This window comes from Pseudophryne corroboree, chromosome 1, assembly GCF_028390025.1.
Source record: "Pseudophryne corroboree isolate aPseCor3 chromosome 1, aPseCor3.hap2, whole genome shotgun sequence".
Classification (NCBI taxonomy): Eukaryota; Metazoa; Chordata; class Amphibia; order Anura; family Myobatrachidae; genus Pseudophryne; species Pseudophryne corroboree.
The window spans coordinates 1,099,275,391-1,099,296,860 of record NC_086444.1 but is presented as its reverse complement, the minus strand read 5'-3'; positions in this window follow the sequence as shown (position 1 = coordinate 1,099,296,860).

Genomic DNA, 21,470 nt, shown 5'->3' with positions numbered 1-21,470 from the left:
ATGATCTTCCCCCTTACTAGACACAGTATAGGGGACATCTCCTATTGCTGCTACCTCCTTTACATTAATGTGCTGTCTGATGATAGACACATCCGGCACATTGCTACTTTCTTCCTTTACCACAGAGGCTGTTCTGCTGGTGGTCTGTGTGACCATAGCAGACTCCATGCGCTGCACATTGATGCAGTCCTGCAACATGTAACTTTCCTTAATTTTAGGATCTTGACTGATTAAGTCATTTCTGACTCCTGTAGACTCTGTGTACAGAGTTTCACATACCTCAACACTATTCCTGTTTGGTGTTTCTATCTCAGCTTGCTTGCTGGATGTTATCTCTTCATCAGAGATCTTGACAATTTGATTACAAACTGTCAGGCTTTTCGCTTCTGCCCCAAACTTTTTCTGTTTATTTTTCTGTTTAAGGGACTTAAATAACGAATGCATTTTTGCATTAATGGTCAGGCACGCCTTACGAAGACGTGAACCTGATTCTTCTTTACATTTCTGTTTGGCTTCTAGAGCCGCAGTTCTGCGCATTTTTCTAAATGCTACAGAAAACTTTTGCATTTTTAACATTTCAATGCTAAATTTATATATTCTTTGTTTTTAGTACTGAAGGTATCCTCTCCTTAAGATTGACCGGTGTCTTAAGGTTAAACTCTAATACCTGGTACATTTATACATTTATTTGGAAATACTCTTTTCCACTGTGCACATTTTCTATTCTAGGCCTTTAAATTCTTTATTCTCATTTGTAACCTATTCCACTGTGATCTTGTATTTTGCCAGCAGGCTTATAGCCTTTGGTGCTGCTTCCTAATAGATATTATGTTAGTTAAAATAACGTATATTGCACTAACACATTTATCCTAGGTTATACAGAATACAAAATTGACATTACACAATGGTAATAAATTTTCATAGATACATCCCCACCGTGATTCTGCAGATTTGGTAGCCAGCTTATAGCATCTGCTACTCCTCATAAATATTATAGATCAGATAATCAGATTCAGTAATAACAAGTCCCTTCGTGGTCGCCAATATTGATTTATGGAATCATATTTATGAATATTAATATTTAATATATCATATATGGTATTTAATATATGGATATATTTCAATTAATATGCATTTATCATATATATCTGCAAATATATTATGTCAGGCTTACAAACTAATTGGCTGATACATATATGCAGTCCTTATACATATGACTTATGAAGTTATTAAGTTAAGATTCCTTAAAGAGAGTTCAAGCTTGAATATTACCGCTCTTTTTATATGATTCTTTATTTACAGGCAGATCAAATCGTACAGAATAAGATATACACAGTAGTGATATATATACTAATTATAATTATATATGCTTCCTTCGTTACATAACATAAAACAACATGACATAAGTTTCACAAACAGTTTCAATTGCTAACATAAAATGTATACTTGCAAGTTAAAGATTGCCATCCCAAGAATCATTCCTTCTGCATGTTCTCCATGACTTCTCCTCCTGACTGACTTCCTTCCTTCTCCTTCTTCTTCTCCCTCTCCCTCTTCCTTCTAACTCCTAACTACAAGTCTGGTCCTTTTATCTCATATTTTACCAATTCAAACTATCATATTCTCATAGTTTCCAATGGAATAGGTAATTATAGGTTTGTCAGATTCCAAGGTGTAATAAAACAAACATTGAACTGGGCTGTCGTGTCCTGTTCACGGAGGCATGGTGTCATAAAAGTGTGGTGTCCACACTGCCTTAAGCAAGTATAGTATTGTAAAATCTGGAATGTCTTTTCATCCAAAGTTCTGTTGTATTGACAAGTTTTCCTGGGGTCGGTTACACAATGTTTTATCAATGGATGTGATCTCTTTTCATAGTAGTTAATTTATACTCCCTAGCTTTTAACCTTCACTGGACAATAGACAAACCAGTAGATTCTGATCTACTGTAAGCACACCTGTGAATTCCAATGACCAACAGAGCTCTGTCACATACCTATTATCATTTATGGCCTAATACCTTTTCTCTACAATGACTCTTGATCTTACTGTAACCTCTCTGGCCTTATTTATGACTAGAGCAGAATAAACCTGTTCCCTACACTATTTTTTACCATCTTGCTGTAAAACACAAATATACAGTATATCTATATAAACACATACACAAACCTAATCTCTTAAATCAGCTAAACATTACCTCATACATTCAAACTTATTTCATATCTATTCCTTACTATATATATCCAGTATACTGTCCACTATGGTAACATCGCCTATTTATAATGAATTATATTTTGATTCAGACAATATCCATTGCCCTAATATTATACTAAGTGCAGACAATTACCTATAAGGCAACAGTAGTTAGGAATTTTACTCACGGCTTTTTCATCGTTCTGGCGATCGTAATGTGATTGACAGGAAATGGGTGTTACTGGGCGGAAACAGGCCGTTTTAAGGGCGTGTGGGAAAAAACGCTACCGTTTCCGGAAAAAACGCAGGAGTGGCCGGAGAAACGGAGGAGTGTCTGGCCGAACGCTGGGTGTGTTTGTGACGTCAAACCAGGAATGACAAGCACTGAACTGATCGCAGATGCCGAGTAAGTCTGGAGCTACTCAGAAACTGCTACGAGGTGTGTAATCGCAATATTGCGAATACATCGTTCGCAATTTTAAGATGCTAAGATTCACTCCCAGTAGGCGGCGGCTTAGCATGAGCAAATCTGCTAAAATCCGCTTGCGAGCGAACAACTCGGAATGAGGGCCTATGTGTCCTCTGCGTTCCTGACCTTCTGCGGAATTGTGTGACTCAGGCCGCTGGGGCCTTCTAGGCTGTTCACGGAGGTGCCTCTATTGTAGAGCTGTGTAGAGCGGCAACCTTCACAGGATTCTATTGTTTCCATACTTTTGGTATGGGGGGATGCCTCTGTTGGGCGTCTGATCTTAAGGGTGGATTTCCTGCCTGTTCCTTCCCCCCCTCTTTGGCTTGCTTTGGGATATCACCCAAGTGTAAATGCGCAGCATCCCCCAGATGGATGATAGAGAAATTTGGATTTTTTACTTACCGTAAAATCTTTCTCTGTGTCCATCTGGGGGATGTTGCGATCCCTTCCCTCGTCTGGTTCTTGTTTGTTGGTTCTGTTCTCTCTCTCTCTCGACTTTGTTAAACTTTTAACTGAGGAGTACTTCCTGTGAAAAGGGGGTTGATGGGAGGGGTTAGTTCTTTTCATAGCTTGTGCCAATCTCCATACTCACACACTCTAACCCAAGTGTAAATGTGCAGTGTCTCCCAGATGGTCTCAGAGAAAGAGATTTTACGGTAAGTAAAAAGTCCAAATTTCTATATTGTATTAAGTCTCAGCTAGGTAGCATATTCCTTTATAAGTAGTTAGGGTGTACAGTTCAGGCCCTCTTTCCTCAATGAATCAAAATTTATCTTACGTCCTAGAGGATACTGGGGTTCCATTTAGTACCATGGGGTATAGACGGGTCCACTAGGAGCCATGGGCACTTTAAAAATGTGATAGTGTGGGCTGGCTCCTCCCTCTATGCCCCTCCTACCAGACTCAGTTTAGAAAATGAGCTCGGAGGAGCCGGTCACGCTTATGGAAGCTCCTGAAGAGTTTTCTGCATTTATTTTATATGTTTGTTATTTTCAGGCAGGGCTGGTTGGCACCAGCCTGCCTGCTTCGTGGGACTTAGATGGGGGGAACGGCCCAACCTCTTGAAGGGTTAATGGTCCCGTTCCCCGATGACAGAACACTGAGCTCCTGAGGGAACTATTTGCAAACCCCACCACGGCGAGTGTACATTCCCGAAGCATGCCGCCACCCCTAACAGAGCCAGAAGAATGAAGAGTGGTGAGTACTAGGCCGGCGTCCCGGCTGGCGGGTCGCCGGCCATTATGGCGGTGTGAGGGTACGGAGACGCAAGGCTTCTAACCGGGGTGGAATGCGTCTCCAGACACAGTACACAGCTGCGTCTCAGTACACTGTACACAGTACCCACACTGGCAAAAACAGCCTTAAAACGGTTTTCTCTCCATTTTAAGCACCAGATTACCTCAGCCAGCATAAAAAAAGTGGGAAGACGTGGGGCCTTCACTATGAGCGGATCCAGCAGTTCACCAGCACCATTTTCCCTCTGCAGTTGACACAGACGCTGACTGACAGGGACGCGCAGCTCCTCCGGAGAGGCTCCAGATTGGGGGTCATAGCAGGGGGGGAGCGATTATTAGTGTACTAAGTCCCCTATCAGGGTACTTAGTCTGCAACCCAGCTAAGCTTGGCATTAGCGATAAGGGCGCGGTGGGGTCTGGCTCCAAATAACTCTGTCTCCCTGAAGAGCTCTTTATGGGTTAATTGTGCTTAACCTTTTCAAGTGTGTGTGTGGGCAGTCACATTTACATTATGTCAGGCAGAGTGTGTTTCTTGTACAGCGGAGTGTTCCTCTTCCCCAGGGAGCTCACTACTGGGTACACAGGGCAGTGCACCTTCCTAGAATAACGGGGCTGAACCGGAGTGGGAGACGCAATACTTAAGACAGACTGTAGATGAGTTTATGAATAGATACTCAGTCCCCAAACTAGTGTCTCAATCCCCTCCCATTTGTCCGCAAAAACGATCTCTGGCCCATATCCTGCAGTCCAAGTCTGACGGGTCAGACATGGAGGAGGGTGAGGTGGATTTGGAGGGGCGGATGCTATTCTGTCACAAGGAATAGAGGCTCTTATAGAAGCTATCAGAGATGTTCTGCAAATTCCTGATAAGGTGTCAGAGGAGTGTGAGGAATCTTATTTTAACGTAAAAAAGAAGTCCTGTTTGAAGAACCGTGGGTTAATCCTGATCAAAAATTTCAAATCCCTAAAAGGTATCTCTCATCTTTTCCTTTTCCTCTGGTGGATAGGAAAAAATGGGAAAATCCACCGATAGTGAATGCAACTGTCACGAAAAAAATGGAATTGCCTGTCCCTGGTGCAGCCTCCCTAAAAGATACGGCTGATCGTAAAATTGAGACTACACTCACATCATTGTACACGGCTGCTGGGAAGGCCCAGAGATCCACTATTGCATGTGCGTGGATCACAAAAGCCATTGCTAAATGGTCAGATAACCTAATTGAGGGGTTAGATTCCTTGTCTAGGGGGGGGATGTTGTTTTACTCCTGCAGCATATAAAGGACTCTGCAAACTTTATGGTGGAAGCCATAAAAGAGATTGGTTTGCTTAATGCACGCACAACCTCTATGGCAGTGTCAGCACGTTGGGGCTTGCGGCTACACCAGTGGACTGCTGATGCGTACTCCAGGAAAGGTGTGGAAGGCCTACCATTCACAGGGGAGACCTTGTTTGAAGACAAACTATACAAATGTATCTTCAAAGCTACTGCGGGCAAGTCTACGTATCTTCTTCTGCAGCTACCACAGCCAGTAATGCTTATTCAGCTTCAAATTTACAGTCCTTTCGGACAGCCAAGTTTAAGGGAAAATCCAGAGGTGATTCTACGGCCTCCAGAGGCGCAAGAGGTAAACCATGCAAACCAGCAACTGCAGGTGCTCTGCTTCCTCAAAGCCTTCAGCATGATGGTGGACCGCAATGCCTAGAGTACTGTCACGTGGGAGCCCGACTAAAATTCTTCAGTCACAGTTCGTGCCGGGATCCATGGGTCATAGATCTTATTTCCCAGGGCTACAGACTGGAGTTCCAAGAGCTCCCACCTCACAGAGTCTTCAAATCAGGCTTACCAGCTTCACAAGAGGCAAGTATAACTTTACAGCAGGCCATCCAGAAACTGGTACAGACTCAAGTCATTGTTCCAGTTCCACCTCATCTGCACAACAAGGGGTACAATTCCAACTTGTTTGTAGTACCAAAACCGGACTGTTTGGTACAACCAATTCTGAACCTCAAGTCCTTGAACTCTTTCTTAAGAGTGTTCAAGTTCAAGATGGAGTCTCTGAGAGCGTTGATCTCAGGTCTGGAGGAAGGGGAATTCCTAGTGTCCCTGGATATCAAGGATGCGTACCTTCACATTCCGATCTGGCGGCCTCATCAGGTTTATCTACGGTTTGCACTGCAGGACTGTCACCAGTTCCACGCCACCATTTGGTCTCTCCACGGCACCGCGGGTGTTCACCAAAGTGATGGCAGAGATGATGTTTCTACTTCGCAAGCAGGGAGTGAACATAATTCTGTACCTGGACGATCTTCTGATAAAGGCGCCGTCCAGGGAGAGGTTGCTGGACAGCATTGGTCTCTCAACCAAACTTCTCCAGGATCACGGGTGGATTCTTAACCTTCCAAAATCTCACTTAAAGCCAAGACGGAGGCTCCCATTCCTGAGAATGATACTGGACACGGAGTCATAGAAAGTGTTGCTTCCATTGGAAAAGGCATTGGTAATCCAGTCGATGGTTTGGGATGTACTGAAGTGAACCTGGATATCTGTGCATCTATGTATTTTCCCCAGAAGGTGATTCTGGGGAAAATAGTGGCCTCTTATAAGGCGCTTCAGTACGGAAGGTTTCACGCAAGACCCTTCCAGCACGATCTGTTGGAAAAATGGTCCGGATCACATCTTCACATGCACCAGAGGATCCGTCTGTTGCCAAAAGCCAGGATCTCTCTTCTGTGGTGGCTACAGATTTCTCACCTCGTCGAGGGTCGGAGGTTCAGAATTCAGGACTGGATCCTGTTAACCACAGATGCAAGCCTCAGAGGTTAGGGAGCAGTCATCCAGGGGGTGCAGTTTCAAGGAAGATAGTAAAGTCAGGACGTCATCCTTTCAATCAACATTCTGGAACTCAGGGCCATATACAATGCCCTTCTGCAGGTCTCTTATCTTCTTCGCGATCGGCCATTCAGGTCCAGTCAGACAATGTGACGGCAGTGACGAACATAAACCGACAGGGCGGAACGAAAAGCAGAGCAGCAATGTCAGAGGTGTCAAGAATTCTCCTCTGGGCAGAAAAAATGCAGTGGCAATGTCAGTGATCTTTATTCTGGGAGTAGACAACTGGAAAGCAGACTTCCTCGGCAGACATGACCAGCACCCGGTGGAGTGGGACCTTCACCCAGAAGTGTTCAGGTGCTTGACACGTCGGTGGAGAGATCCACAATTCAACATGATGGCGTCTCGTCTCAACAAGAATCTGAAGTGGTATTGGTCCAGGTCGAGAGACCCACAGGCAGCGGTGGTAGACGCTCTGACGACTCCATGGGTCCATCAGAGGGTGTACGTGTTTCCTCCACTTCCTCTGATCCCAATAATTCTCAAAAGAATAAAAAGGGAAAAGGTTCATGCAATAGTCATTGCTCTGGACTGGCCAAGAAGGGTCTGGTACACAGACCTTCTGGAGATGCTCCTCGAAGATCCGTGGCCTTTATCTCTTCGCGAGGAACTTCTGCAACAGGGCCCGTTCGTCTATCAGGACTTACCACGGCTACGTTTAACAGCATGGAAGTTGAACGGCTGAGTCTAGCCAGAAGAGGGATCCCTAACAAAGTTATCCCGACTATGATCCAAGCCAGGAAGGGGGTAACGTCTAAACATTACCACCGTATTTGGAAGAAATATGTCTCTTGGTGTGAGAGCAGAACTTATTCTGTGGTGGAATTTCACCTGGGACATTTCCTGCAGGCAGGTATGGATGTGGGCCTATGTCTGGGCTCCATAAAAGTCCAGATTTCTGCCTTGTCCATTTTCTTTCTGAAATCAAATGTCTTCTCTCCAAGGTCCAGACATTTTTGAAAGGGGTTCTACGCATCCAACCTCCCTTTGTGCCTCCCACGGCACCTTGGGATCTCAATTTGGTGCTGCAGTTCCTCCAATTTGACTGGTTTGAACCATTACAGGAGGTGGATGTAAAATACCTTATGTGGAAGACCGTCACACTGTTGGCCTTGGCTTCAGCAAGACGTGTGTCGGAGCTGGGGGCTTTGTCTCACAAGAGCCCCTATTTAATTTTCCATAAGGACAGAGCTGAACTCAGAACTCGTAAGCAATTTCTTCCGGAAGTGGTGTCTGCATTTCACATCAACCAACCTATTGTGGTTCCGGTTATCACAAACACTTCCGCTACTTCAAAGTCACAGGAAATCCGACTCGCTGTTTGTTCTATATGTTCCCAATAAAATTGGGTGTCCTGCTTCAAAGCAGACAATTGCACGCTGGATCAGGCTCACTATCCAGCATACTTATTTCACGGCAGGTTTGCCGGTTCCAAAATCTGTACAGGCCCACTCTACTAGGTTGGTGGGTTCTTCTTGGGCAGCTGTCCATGGTGTCTGCTTTACAGCTCTGCCGAGTGGCTACTTGGTCTGGTTCGAACACGTTTGTTAAGTTCTACAAGTTCGATACTTTGGCCTCTGAGTTTGGTCAAATCAGTTCTGTAGGAACCTCAGCACTCTCCCACCCAATTTGGGAGCTTTGGTACATCCCCATGGTACTAAATGGAACCCCAGTGCCCTCTAGGATGTAAGAGAAAATAGGATTTTAATTACCTACCGGTAAATCCCTTTTCTCGTAGTCCGTAGAGGATACTGGGTGCCCGCCCGGTGCTTCGTTCTTCCTGCACTGTTACTTGGTTAAGTATTGTTGGTTCAGTTGTTGCTGTTCCTGTTTAAAGTTGGGTTAGCATAGCTTTCCTGTTTTGTGTGTGCTGGTTCGGAATCTCACCATTATCTTTATCTATCCTTCTCTCAAAGTATGTCCTTCTCCTCGGGCACAGTTTCCTAGACTGAGTCTGGTAGGAGGGGCATAGAGGGAGGAGCCAGCCCACACTATCAAATTCTTAAACTGCCCATGGCTCCTAGTGGACCCATTTATACCCCATGGTACTAAATGAAATCCCAGTATCCTCTACGGACTAGGAGAAAAGGATTTACCGGTAGGTAATTAAAATCCTATTATTGCATACCTCTGTGGACAAGGTTACAATGGTGGTGCAAACATGAATTAAGTATTGAGAAGAGTACAAGTAAGAATATTGAAAATAAAGCTATTGCTGCATGCTGTTTCCTGTCACCCTTTTCCAGAGGACACAGTGGGGGGAATTCAATTGTTTGAAAAGTCAGTTGGGTGTGTTTTTTTCCTGTCTATTAGATAGGAAAAAACAGACACCCAACTGACTTTTGAAACAACTGAATATCCCCCAGTGAGTCACAGAGGGGATTTCTGGAACTCATATTTGCAATACCACACTGTCTTTTTCATGTCATCTGGTACAAGTCCCACTGTCTATATTTTATTGTTGAGTTGGAGCTAATTTGTATTGCAGTCTTATTTATCTTGCTCTGGATTAAGCTATTTGTTTTTTTTACTGCTTTTATATGAGCTTATACCTATATATTGGAATTAATAAACTACTGTATATTTGATATTTTACTTCTGTCTAATTTGCATATTGGAATTAATTCTACTATTGTGTGTATTTTTCTTTTATGTTAATTTGTATCCAACTCAACATCAATCTGCTATCAACTATAATATATTTTTTTGTTTCACTTCGCACCCAAGTCCTGCATTCTACAGTGTTTCATGTCCTATTTCTGGTGTTTGTTATGAGAAACTGGCAAACCAAGCCATGGTTCCAAGTAAGCTGAAAAGACACCTTTACACAAAGCACTCATACTTGTGTGAGAAGCTAATAGCATATTTTAAGTCTTCTATCTGAACAAAAATGCTAGGCTAAACAATGGGCCAAAATCATAACCATTTCTGACAAAGCTCAAGAAGCGAGCTATCCCATTGCTTATGAAAAAATAAAGATGAAATCACATACAACTGCAGAGTCTCAACTGTTTAGTGAGAAATATGAAAAAAAAAAGTTAAAAAAATTCCTATGTCTAACAAAATTATTTGGCATATGCAAGACATGGCTCAAGATTTTGGGTCAAAACTGATAGCTAACATTAAATAAGTCAATATTTGCCACCCAATTGGACGAGTCAACTAGAAAAGCTCAATTCCTAGCATTCAGCAGGTTTATGTGTAATGGCGTTTTAATTTAACAATTTTTATTTTGCAAACTACTTCCGGAAACAACAAAAGGCCAAAACATTTTGATGGTATCAACACTTATTTACATTTTCATAATTTGTTTTGGAAATTCATGCATCAACATCTGCTGCTTGTATGTTTTGAAGACATAAAGGATTTGTCGCACTGGCCAAGAAAAAGTAACCTGCCGTTGTTTTTATACCTGTAACCTGCATAGAAAGGCCCTCATTTTAAAATCAGTACTACCTGAGCTGAGGAAAGTACTGGCTGAGAAAATAAACATGGTAAACTACATCAAGAGTCGACCATTACAATCAAGTTTGTTTTAATCATTGGGTTCTGCCATTGAATCTGCAGATATACAACTCCTACTGCACAGGAACATGAGACAACCTTTGATTATTCAAGAGTATATGAACTCAGGGAAGAGTTTATCATTTATTTTACTTTTGAAGAGTCTGAAATGGTTGACCTGCTTAGTGATGAGACCTGAAGCAACAACATTTTCTTCCTAGCTGATCTCTGCAAAGCCTTGAATGCTTATAACAAGTATGCAGGGGACAAATGTAAATATTTTTCTTATACTGACAAAATTAACACATCTAAAGAAAAATTAACACTGCGGGGAGCCAGAATCAAATAAGAGAACAAACTTGAAATGTTTGAACTGCCAAAAAAAATGCCGAATGGGCAAAAATCTTGTCAAGGTTTGTCATAGCTGAGTAAACTTATTAAAATATATTTCCCATCACTTGATGTACCTCCCATGGACTGAGTAAGAGATCATTTTGTGCATCAGCTGAATGAAGTTTTACAAATATCGAAGATGAGCTGACAGAAATAAGAAATCACATAGGGCTGAAACTAAATCACCGATAAACAGTTATGGGGAAAAATTTACTATCGTTCAATCTTGATTTATAAGGGATTTTGGCCTTCAATTTCCATTTGATTTTGATTGAAGAGATTTACTAAAGGCAAAATCAAATGTCAAATTGATTCTAAAGTCAAATTCAACTCATCCCAATAGAAATCAAAATTCTAAAAAAACAATGTTTTCCCATAGTCCAATATAGAATCCCCTCATTTACTAAAGTTTGATTTGAAATCGAACTTGAAGTCCCTAAATGAATAGATTGAAGTTAGACATTCAATTTGAGCTTCTAAACACCATTCTGTTGCTAGGAAATTGATTGTGATGACTTTTTAAGTAACAAGTGCATGTGAAGCAGTGTGAATGCAGGAAAAATAGCTGTCCAAGGTTATGGTATTTTGTACACCTACCTGCAGTATGCAAATTACCACCTGACTGAGAGACCCCAGGAGCAATAATCAGAGCAACATCAGCAGTTTCATGAATTAAATACTGCACATTTTTATACCAATGGGCATCATACCTAGTCAATGAATGTGCAATAGATAGCAGCATAGCACAATATCTGACACCATGATGCCTACATTCTCAGCAAATCATCCCTGCCTGCAAAATTTGAGGTGAGTCAAATGCCAGAGGGATGGTTGTTGGGGTAAATTACCTATACATATAGCCACCCAATCCATGACAGAATGCACCTTTGGTCTATTGAAAATAGATCATTTCGGAGGCATATTATATGATTTAGCAAAAGTGTCCAATATTGTGGTCTGCTGCCATCTGTTACATAATCACACATTAAATAAACCACTCACCACAGATTATACAATAAACAGGGAGCAGGCACAGGTTTTGTTACCAACAACAGACTAAATGAGTACAGAAATTAGAAGGCAGGCAGATTAGGGTTAAGATTATTGCGAACTATTGCAGCTGTATTTAAAGAAAATATAAATAATCATCAGTTAGGTTTTCATGTACAAAACAATGTAAAAAGAGAGCCTCCCCTTTAATTAGTGTACATGTGATACATTTAGACCAATAGGAAGGAATGAGGAACTTCTGTTTGATTTTTCTGGGGTTTTTAATGGGAATTTGAGGTTCAGTTTTGGAAGGGATTTCAAAATCTCAACCCAAAATTCCTTTTAAACATGAATCAAAATCTAATTTTAGTAAATGAGGGATTTTTTCAGGGATTTACAAAATCAAATAGAATTTCAGTTGATTTTGTAGATTAATAAAAGTGATCTCAAAATCGAATTTTAGTAAATATATCCCCAGACCTCATTCTGGTTGCCTCTCTCCGTCAAGAATACTCCATTGGCCAATTGAACTTATTTTTCTCTTTTTGATGTACTGTGTTTCAGTTTTAATCACAACTGTTTAGTGAAATTTTACATACATCACGTGCATCAATTAAAATGAATTATAATTAAGGTTATCACTTTCATAGCTTCACAGAATACTATTTTCCATTTTTATTGACTGGTGTCTGTTTTTATTAATTATGGTCTCCTAATAACTGATGCTGTGTCTATCAATACTCTGCTGCACTAATAATAGTAGCTTTTTTTCCCATCAGTAATCACCAGTTGGGATTTTAACAATTCTTTTTAAACTGTATGAACTTGTCTTCAAAGAAATTCATATGAGTCTGGTAATACATTTTCTAAATCAAATTGTTATCTTTTTTTATTCTCTATAACTCTAAAATATTGCATTGGGCAAACAAATAAAACATACATTTTTAGGTTCTTTGACATTTATACTGGGATTAAGTATGTATCAGTCTACTCACAAATGCCTCTTTAGACAATCTACTTAATTCACTATTTTCTTAGTTTTCTAAATTTGTTAATAGGACCATATAGAAATAAAGAATTGCAAAAAGATATAAGGTATATGATATTGCAGTAGACCTGTATCCCCTCCAATCGTTGATTAGGCCCCTGTTTAGATATGAATATTTTCTATTGTTATGTCACACATTTAACTTAAGATACCTTTTAGTGGAAATTATGGACAACTCTGCCAGTCACCTTTACCTTTCACACGTTTCATGCTCTACTATCTATTTACACTGTTTCCCTCATATATGATTTTACTTTAAACTTATCTGATTTGGACTATCTGTCCCTCCTTCCAGTGTTAACTGAAGTTATACTAGGATTTAGGACCTGGCAAGACTCTGCCTCCATGAAGGTAACCCACAGCACTTAGACCTTTTCCACAGGCGATAACTGAAGTGATACCTGAGGTGCAGGGCAACACAAAGTCCCTGTGAAGACCAGACTCCTAACACACTCATAAGCAAAATACCTAAATAGCATCTTTGTAAGCTATGACTGTTTACTGCATCTGGCTCCCACTAGCTTATCAGAGGGCAGCAGTCTCCCCCAGCGATGCACATTCTCAAATAGTCAAAACATTAAAAGACAAGTATTCAACACTGAACTTGCACGCCAATGGGCACAGTGCTGTCAGCTTCCTATATCACAGCGCTCTCCATGGTGTCTGTGCGGAGGGTTTTCAATTAAAGTGTCTTCAGAACCTCAGCAGTGCCTCCATTGTAACACCTCCTTTTGTAGTATGTTGTGAGCATGTATATATGTTGAATGATGTAGCTGTTACTCACCTCTGTACTGGGTTTTTAGTGTCTACATCCGAATCACATCTTCTAAAGAAATCATTGTATGGGCTAAAACAAAGTGACTGCTGCTGGTATATCACGTTACACAGTGTACTGCTAGAGATGAACTTCAGATGTGTGAACATCTCAAAAGCTGTATCCAACAACAAAGGTGCAATAGTTGTCTTCCACTACCAAAGATCTTGGTAGGTCTCAGCACATTGCCATAAAACACCATTTCATTAGAGAGCTGAAAAATAGTACTTTAGAGAAATGTATGTGACTAGTGAGGCAAAAAATGCTGACGTTACCCAAAGGTCTGACGTCACATGTGCTAATGACTTTCTGCAAAACTGTGGACATGTTTGCATTTGAAATGTTGATGTGATTTGTTATATTATGTCTTACATAACACCCTGCATTTTTGGTAACAGGTGAGATATCCAAATGTGGTACTATATGTTCATATTTTATGTAACCAGAGACAGGTGTTAGAGAGAACGCTGTGTGCTGTCTTTACTTCTCTGTACTCTGAGCACTAAGAACAAGACCTGCCAGTGGCACAACATCTGACCTGTTCCACTGTATATGGACAGTTCTCCGATTATTTCTCCTTCTGTTCTCCAGTGTATAGGGCATGTCCCTAGATAGCAGAGACTATGGAGGTAATTCCAAGTTGATCGCAGCAGGAATTATGTTAGCAGTTGGGCAAAACCATGTGCACTGCAGGGGAGGCAGATTTAACATGTGCAGAGAGAGAAAGATTTGGGTGGGGTGAGTTCAATATGCAATCTAAATTGCAGTGTAATAATAAAGCAGACAGTATTTACCCTGCACAAAAACAAAATAACCCACCCAAATCAATCTCGCCCCCCCTGCCGTGCACATGGTTTTGCCCAACTGCTAAAAATTTTCCTGCTACGATCAACTTGGAATTACCCCCTATATACTACATTTAGTGACCTTATAATGCCACAGTGTCACCACTGCTATTTATATTAAGCATTGCACTGCCACCACTGCATTAGTACTTACAATGGAGTGCACAATAGGCACCAGCATTACCCCCATACAGTCCTGGCTGCAACAGGATATCCTGCATCCTGTACCTTCTGCATATTACATTAACCCTGCGTTATTTAGCACCTGCTATCTACCAGTTAATAAACCATTACTTAGTTAATTTTTCTGTTGTATGGACTGTATTACCATTGTAGGATCTGCCAATAAAACAATTTGTTAGATATGCACCTGCCTTACTATTAAAATTATTTCACAGCAATTAGACTTGTACATATGGCTAACAAAGTTAGGTACACACAACGATCTTCCAAAGCTTTATACTTTTTTTAAATAAACTTTTTAGTTTACAGTAACACAAAACCAAAAAGACCATCAGCCAGGGCAACACATGACGTAGATAAAGGTGGCAGGCACAGATTTTGTTTTTGTATTTTGAGGTACATGTAATTTAAGTCTGTATAATCCTAACACAAAATATTTATTTTGTCCTTCAATGGCTGTTGATGGGCCATTTTCAAGGTCTCAGACCCAACCACCCAGGAATAATTCAGCTTCTGCTCCTATAGAAACATATGAAGTGGAAACTTGTGTGCCATAAATGTAGAAAGGGTTTTGCCTTTTTTAAAGAGAATTTCACATTTCACCTGAAAATATTGTTACAGCCATGCCCATTACAAGGTATTTGTAAGAAGAAAAAAAAAAGCCTCAACTTTCTTAAACACAAAACAAAGGAGCAAGAACAATTTTGAGCAATATATTTTATCCCCACACACATGATTTGGGTGGGTTATTTTGTTGCACATGTTCTGTTTCCCCTGCAGTGCATATGGGTGGTCATTCCGAGTTGTTCGCTTGTTGCCGATTTTGCTATGCTGCGATTTGTTGCTAAATGCGCATGGTACGCAGAGCTTTTACACAAAACTTAGTAGATTTGCTGGTGTTCGTGCAGCGCTTTTTAGTCGCACTGCTGATCGGGGAATGATTGACAGGAAACGGGCGTTTCTGGGTGGTAACGGAGCGTTTTCCGAGAATGTGCTAAAAAACGCAGGCGTGCCAGGTAAAAACGCGGGAGTGTCTGGAGAAACGGGGGAGAGGCTGGCCGAACGCAGGGCGTGTTTGTGGCGTCAAACCAGGAACTAAACGGACCGATCTGATCGCAATCTAGGAGTAGTTCTGGAGCTACTCAGAAACTGCAAGAAAATATTTAGTAGCAGTTCTGCTACTCTTTCGTTCACTATTCTGCTAAGCTAAGATTCACTCCAAGAGGGTGGCGGCCTAGCGTTTGCAATGCTGCTAAAAGCAGCTAGCGAGCGAACAACTGGGAATGACCACCATGGTTTTGCCCATTAGAGAGAGAATTTGCTGCTGCGATCAGATCTGAATTAGGCCCAAAGGTCCTAAAGACGAGCCGGGATCAGCTGTATATTTTACCTTTTCTAATTGCAGTAAAAAAATTACCTAAAGGTTATGCAGATCTAGGCTTGCTCCATGGTGTCAGTGGCCTTACAGCCCAGGTGTTCTGCAGAGCAGACTGTGATACCATCCAGGTGCAATCTCACATTTCAGATTTGGCAATTTCTGCCAGGCATTCTTTGTGGCTGGAATGCTGACACTGAATCAAATTACACTTGTGAAGCAGTTTAATTTGAAGGAGACTTCCTGTTCAGTTCAGAACTCACTAACATTATTTCCCAGGCTACAGGAGGCAAGAGCCATTACCTTCCAGTCTCTGCCCCTAAAGTCAAATCTCCCAGGTTCCATTCCTTTCAGTCCCAGGGTAGAGGAAACTTTCAGGCCTTCTGTGTCAAAGGTTGTGATAGTGGGAGAAAATAGGATTTGAATTACCTGAAACGGTAAATCCTTTTCTCGTAGTCCGTAGAGGATGCTGGGGTCCATATTAGTACCATGAGGTATAGACGGGTCCACCAGGAGCCATTGGCACTTTAAGAGTTTAATAGTGTGGGCTGGGTCCTCCCTCTATGCCCCTCCTACCAGACTCAGCCTAGAAACTGTGCCCGAGGAGACAACATACTTCGAGAGAAGGAATTACACAGATAGTGGCGAGATTCATACCAGCTCACACAACAGACAAACCCGGCTAACAAGCCGGAAAAACTCAGCAACAGCTGATACAGTAAACAATGCAGAACTTACCTAGGAACCAGGTAGAACTGAACTATAAAACCACAGCAGGAAAACAAAGCACTGGGCGGGCGCCCAGCATCCTATCCGGACTACGAGAAAAGGATTTACTGTTTCAGGTAATTAAAATCCTATTTTCTCTTACGTACTAGAGGATGCTGGGGTCCATATTAGTACCATGGGGATGTATCAAAGCTCCCAGAACGGGAGGGAAAGCGTGGAGGCTCCTGCAAGACCGCTTGACCAAACTTGAGGTCATCAGAGGCCAAAGTGTCGAACTTGTAAAACCTGGCAAACGTGTTCGAACCAGACCAAGTAGCAGCTCGGCAAAGCTGTAGTGCCGAGGCACCCCGGGCAGCCGCCCAGGAAGAACCCACTTTACGAGTAGAGTGGGCCTTAACCGATTTCGGACACGGCAATCCTGCCGTAGAATAGGCATGTTGGATAGTGAACCTGATCCAGCGTGAAATCGACTGCTTCAAAGCAGGACACCCAATTTTCTTGGGATCATAGAGGACAAACAGAGAGTCAGTTTTCCTATGACGAGCTGCCCTCTGCACATAGATCTTCAAAGCCATCACCACATCCAAGGCCTTTGAAGCAATTGAGGAGTCAATAGCCACTGGCACCACAGTAGGCTGGTTGATATGAAAAGCAGATACAACCTTAGGCAGGAACTGCGGACGAGTCCTAAGTTCCGCCCTGTCTTCATGAAAGATCAGATAAGGGCTTTTACAAGATAAAGCACCCAATTCCGACACGCGTCGAGCAGAAGCCAAGGCCAACAAAGTGACCGCCTTCCACGTGAGAAACTTGATGTCAGCCTCCAGTAGAGGCTCAAACCAAGCTGATTGTAGGAACTGCAACACCACATCTAGATCCCAGGGTGCCGTTGTCGCCACAAAAGGAGGTTGGATGTGCAGAACCCCTTTCAAAAAGGTCTGAACCTCAGGAAGGACAGCCAATTGCTTTTGAAAGAAGATGGACAAGGCAGAGATTTGTACCTTGATGGAGCCCAATCTCAGGCCCATATCCACTCCTGCTTGCAGGAAAAGGAGAAAACATCCGAGTTGAAAATCCACCGCAGGAAATTTTCTGGATTCACACCAGGAAACATGTTTAGACGTTACCCCCTTCCTAGCCTGAATCAGGGTAGGAATAACCTTGCTCGGAATACCTTTACGAGCTAAGATCTGGCGTTCAACCGCCAAACGTAGCTATGGTAAGTCTTGATAGGCGAACGGCCCCTGCAGCAGCAGATCCTCCCGAAGAGGGCCTTGGATCTCCCAGAAGAAGATCCATCAGATCCGCATACCAAGCCCTTCGCGGCCAGTCCGGAGCAATGAGGATTGCCAAAACCCTTGTTCTTCTTACCAGCTGAAGAACCCTTGGGATCAGAGGAAGTGGAGGGAACACATACACTGACGGGAACACCCACGGTGCTACCAGTGCGTCCACCGCCACTGCCTGAGGGTCTCTCGACCTGGAACAGTACCTCCCCAGCTTCTTGTTGAGGCGGGAGGCCATCATGTCTATGTGAGGAACCCCCCACCAAGCGGTTACTTCCTCGAACACCTCTGGATGGAGGCCCCACTCCCCTGGATGGAGATCGTGTCTGCTGAGGAAGTCTGCTTCCCAGTTGTCTACTGCCGGAATGAAGATTGCTGACATCGCTACAGCGTGCCTTTCTGCCCAGAGAAGGATTTTTGACACCCCTGACATTGCAGCCCTGCTCTTCGTTCCGCCCTGCCGGTTTATGTAGGCCACAGTGGTCACGTTGTCCGACTGTACCTGAACAGCCAGATCTTGTAGCAGATGTGCCGCTTGCAGGAGGGCGTTGTACACGTCCCTTAGCTCCAGGATGTTTTTCGGGAGAAGGGATTCTTGAAACGACCACTTTCCTTGAAGGGTTTCCCCCAGAGCGACTGCTCCCCAACCTCTTAGACTTGCATCTGTGGTTAAGAGGATCCAGTTCTGAATTCCGAACCTTCGGCCTTCCAGAAGGTGTGAAAGTTGTAGCCACCAGAAAAGTGAAATAATGGCTTTCGGAGACAGGCGTATCCTCTTGTGCATGTGTAGGTGAGAGCCCGACCACTGGTCCAAGAGGTCCAGTTGAAACGGACGAGCGTGAAACCTGCCATACTGCAGAGCCACGTAGGCGGCAGCCATCTTCCCCAGAAGGCGGATGCATTGATGAACCAACACCTGGGTAGGCCTTAAGACCTCCCGGACCATTGTTTGAATCACCAATGCTTTCTCCACCGGGAGAAACACCCTCTGCACCTCCGTGTCGAGGATTATTCCCAGGAAAGACAGCCTCCGCGTCGGCCCCAGATGAGACTTTGGAAGGTTCAGGATCCAACCGTGCTTCCTGAGCAGCTGTGTCGTGAGGGCGATGGATTGCAATAACCTCTCCCTGGACGACGCCTTGATCAGGAGATCGGCCAGATAAGGAATTATGTTCACCCCCTGCTTGTGGAGAAGAACCATCATCTCCGCCATCACCTTGGTGAAAATCCTTGGTGCTGTGGAGAGGCCAAACGGCAGCGCCTGGAACTGATAGTGGTCGTCCAACAGCGCAAACCTGAGGTATGCCTGATGCGGTGACCAAATGGGGATGTGGAGGTAAGCATCCTTGATGTCCAGAGACACCAGGAACTCCCCCTCCGTTAGCCCTGAGATGACAGCTCTCAGAGATTCCATCTTGAATTTGAACTCCCTGAGATAAAGGTTCAAAGACTTTAAGTTCAGAATAGGCCGTACCGAACCATCCAGTTTCGATACCACGAAAAGGTTTGAATAATAACCCTTGTTCCACTGCTGAGACGGAACCGGAACGACGACTTCCGACACCACCAGTTCTCTGATGGCCTCCAGAAAAATCGCTTTGTCCGCCAGCAGAGCCTGACTTGAAGAAACGGTGAGGCGGAGAATCTTAAAACTCCAGTCTGTACCCCCTAGACACTATATCCAGGACCCAGGCGTCCAGACCAGACGACACCCAGACGTGGCTGAACTGTCAGAGTTTCGCCCCCACCTGACCGTCCTCCAGGCCCAGCCGTCCACCGTCATGCGGAGGGCCTAGTGGCATCAGAAGTGGGCCTCTGGGTCTGGGAACCTGCGGGAGCAGGTTTCTTTCCTTTTGCACGACCACCTCTGAAGAAGGTGTTCGAAGGCTTGTTTTTTCTTTGCCTCGCGGGCTGAAAGGACTGTGACGCGGCTGGTGTAAAAAGCTTCTTCGTAGCCGGTGCAGCTGAGGGGAGAAAAGTAGACTTACCCGCGGTAGCCGTGGCAATCCACGCATCCAGTGCCTCCCCAAAGAGAGCCTGACCCGTGTAGGGTAGGACCTCCACGCTCTTCCTGGATTCCGCATTCGCAGACCATTGGCGCAGCCAGAGACCCCTGCGAGCCGAGCGGACATGGAGGAGATTCCCACAGCCATGGAGCCCAGGTCCTTCATGGATTCCACTAGGAACCCTGCAGAATCCTGAATATGGTGTAAAAACATATCAACGTCATCTTTATCCAGCGTAGCCGATTCTTCCTGCATAGTGATAGACCACCTGGCAATAGCTTTTGCAATCCAAGCACAGGCTATAGTAGGCCTTAATATAGCCCCAGAAGCCGTGTACATGGATTTTAACGTAGCATCCACCTTGCGATCCACCGGGTCTTTCAACACGGTAGATCCTGGTACTGGCAGCACCACCTGTTTGGACAGCCTAGATACAGAGGCATCGACCAACGGAGGGTACTCCCATTGTTTCCTATCTTCCCCTGGGAAGGGAAAAGCAACCAAAACCCTCTTAGGGATCTGAAATTTATTTTCCAGAGTTTCCCAGGCCTTTTCAAAGATAGCGTTTAATTCTTTGCATGCCGGGAAGGTGAGAGCGGGCTTCTTGTTTTCTGTAAAGAAGGCCTCCTCCACCTGTTCCGGAGCTGTGTCCAAAATGTGCAAAACATCTCTAACAGCCACAATCATCACCCCCTTGGCAAGTGATGCCGTTCCCCTCGACACATCCCCGTCAGCGTCTGCAGTGTCAGAGTTGGTGTCCGTGTCATATTGCAAGTGCACCTTTCTGAGAATGAATCACAGCGGACCCCGAGGAGGCACTATCAGACCAAACAACCATAGAGGACTGGAGTTCCTGAGTGGCGTGCTCAGTCCTAGCAACTCTATCAGAAATCTGGGAAATAGTCCCCCTCAGAGAGACTAACCATTCTGGCTCTCTAGCAGGGATCTGCGCTAAAACTGTGCAATTCTGATTACATGGAATGGAGTCCTCTTGTGAGGATAAATCCTCTGCAGCATATGATACATTGTCCCTAGACATGTTACCACACACACACACACACACACACACACACACACACACACACACACACACACACACACACACAACACACAAACACACAGGGTATTATGAAGGCAGTTTCCCCCCAAAGAATGGCAGAGAGACACAGAGATTGGAGCCAACCCACACACAGCACTATTAAAGGTATAGGGAGTCCCTAACCAGCGCTGACTGTGTCTCTTAACAGGTGACACAGTCTGTATACAGCTTCCCCCCCTTCTACAACCCCCTGGTACCGTACAGATAGCTGGAGATTGCTCTGGAAGGACCTGGATCCACTTGGCAGTGAGAGCAGGCAGGAAAATGGCGCTGAATGCAGCTATGTCCGCTCTGAGAAGCTCCGCCCCCTTCAATGGCGCCGGCTTCCCGCTCTGTAAAGAGATTATACTGGCCTGGACGAACAGTGGCTGACCCGGATCCGCAGACCCCATCAGGAGATGACCAGTGTGG